At 38.2% G+C, this 2500-nt stretch overlaps 1 protein-coding gene across 2 annotated transcripts in view; it reads right to left on the bottom strand.

Annotated features, from left to right (window-relative positions):
• The window catches only part of kcnh2b (potassium voltage-gated channel, subfamily H (eag-related), member 2b), a 239100-nt gene that overhangs the window by 214393 nt on the left and 22207 nt on the right, over positions 1-2500 (bottom strand). The gene's annotated exons all lie outside the window — the stretch shown is intronic.

Genomic DNA, 2500 nt, shown 5'->3' with positions numbered 1-2500 from the left:
TGCTTAGTAATTAAAATGTACTGGTGTAAAATTCAGTCGCACACTCTCACATTTTGGTGGCAAAATGCGACCATTTGGTCACAGTCTGGAGCCCTGATGTTGTTTATATGTCTATGTGGTGTTTTTAATCTGCTTCAACACAAACCATGTGTAAATTCATAAGTCGACAGCATTGCTGAGTATTTTCTCCTTAAAACTGCAGTGAACCAAAGACAGTCTTAGGGCTGAAACGATTCCTCGAGTTACTCGAGTTACTCGATTACAAAAATTCCTCGAGGCAAAAACTCTGCCTCGAAGTCTCGTTAAATTCCTATGTAAAATTTAATTCACTATACGGTGATCTATACTATAGCGCGTGATACATTTTGAATTTATTTGCCGCGATGGCGGAGAGTAAAGATGTCCATAAACGGCAGAGAATGTCTAAAGTTTGGATCATTACATACTTAAAAAGGAAGAAAGGAAGAGAACAATGTGCAATGTGTCTACTGCGAAGTAGACCTGGCCACAACAGTACGACTTCAATGATTCAGAATCTGAACCGAAAACATCCACTCCATGCTCTCACCAAGCGTCACTGAAACATTAACCTAATGGTCTGTTCACACCGAACGCGAATAGAGCGTCAAATACGCGTCTATCACGTCTAGTTGGACGCTTAAACATTCGCTCGAGTTAAAATTTTTCAACGTGCGCGGAAGACGTTCGCGTCTATTCGCGTCTTTGCACTGACTTTGTATGTAATCTACTCGCGCAAATAATTAAATTTGCGTTCGGTGTGTGAACCCCTTCACTCACTCACACACACACACTGACAGAGACACACACGCATGCACCCTCGTCTCTCTCACGCGCCAGTCAGATCAATTGCGGCAATGCATCACATATGCTTAAACTTTCGTTGTAGCCACGCAACAATAATTTCAGCATGCATTCACCGTATACACCGCGACGTGATGGAGGAACACATATTGTATTGCAGTCTTTGCGAGACCTTGTTTGTATGTCACGTCTTCCAAATAGTTACAGACAACAACAAAAAATTAAATTCCCCAGCCTGCTTCTCCAAATCTACTTGTACTTTTGGGGAAGACATTTTAATTGGCTACCAAAGTAATTGAGCATAGAACATTGTTGGCACTTTTACTAAATGGGTAAAAATTGCAATAAATAGGCCTAGTTTTGGAGCCAAATGTTGGAGTTGAAATAAGTTTTTTTTGTTTTGTTTTTTGAGAAATAAAAGCCAAACGCTTGATCATTTTACAGCCACATCATTTTCGTTATGCATTATTTGTTTTGGTTGTTTAAAAACACACAACATTTTTTTATCTGATTACTCGATTAATCGATCGATTAAGTGCTAGATTAATCGATTACAAAAAGAATCGATAGCTGCAGCCCTAGACAGTCTCAAAGACACGCTTTGAAATCGCTGGTGTTTCTGACGTCACAAACTACCTTGTAACCAATCAGATCAACGTGTGATCGTCAACCAGTGGATCTCTGAGTGAGTGAGTGAGTGGAGGCGGGGCTCATTTGCATATTCATAGAACCGCAAATACTAAATGAGGCAAGGGTGTCGAGTTACATTCAAGATATTTTAAGACTTTTCAGGAAAAAAACATTTAAGTATGTAATTTTGGTGATCAAAGATGAGTTTAATGGACAAACTGATTGACTTCAGGGGGACGTTAAAAATAATCTTAATTAAACACAGTAAATCATATTTATTATTTCCCTTTAAAACTATTGTTGAAGATACATAAGGAAATTCAAATATTGTTATACAATAGGAGTACTTTGAGTCAAAAAGCATGAGAACTGCTGCATTAGATTCATTAGGTACCGATAAACTGTATTACATAACAAGGTATGCTAACGTCTCAGACTAGCGCGGGTACGAGATGAACACCAAACATACAGTCGAACACATAAACAGTGGAAACTATGATTACTAGTGTGATGCTGTGCAGAAGGAACGTCGCTGAGAGCAAACATCTGCCGCCAGATTGAAACATTCACATCGCGTGTGTGTGATTTCACAGCACAAACTTGCACTGTCGTCACTAACCAGCCACAAACCAGGAGCGCATTTGCATAATTCCTTCAGTAAATTGGTTGCTAAAACAATATAGACATCAAATAAACAACATCCACTGCAGGAGCAATTCTTCTAACCCTTCCTCTTTCTCTCGAGCTTTACTGATCTGATCTGTCAGACATCATTTTGTAAAGCCAAAGAAAACCTCCTTGTGGCCGTTGAGTTAATCACACCCGGCTAAGCATTCTAATATGATGATTTGATGATCAAGACAGATTTCTCATTATTATCAATGTTGAAAACAATTATTTATATTTTTATTTCTAGATTCTTTGATGAATAGAAAGTACAAAAGAACAGCATTTAAAACCGTTCAAAAGTTTGGGGTCAGTAAGAATTGTTTTGTTTTTTTGGGGGCTGATCAATATTTTTATTCATCAAGGATTAATTAAATTGATC

The sequence above is a fragment of the Siphateles boraxobius genome, unplaced genomic scaffold, assembly GCF_051911475.1.
Source record: "Siphateles boraxobius isolate OS27281-9 unplaced genomic scaffold, OSU_SipBor_1 12, whole genome shotgun sequence".
NCBI lineage: Eukaryota > Metazoa > Chordata > Actinopteri > Cypriniformes > Leuciscidae > Siphateles > Siphateles boraxobius.
Note: the sequence above shows the minus strand (reverse complement) of the source record. Positions and strands in the feature narration are given on the sequence as shown.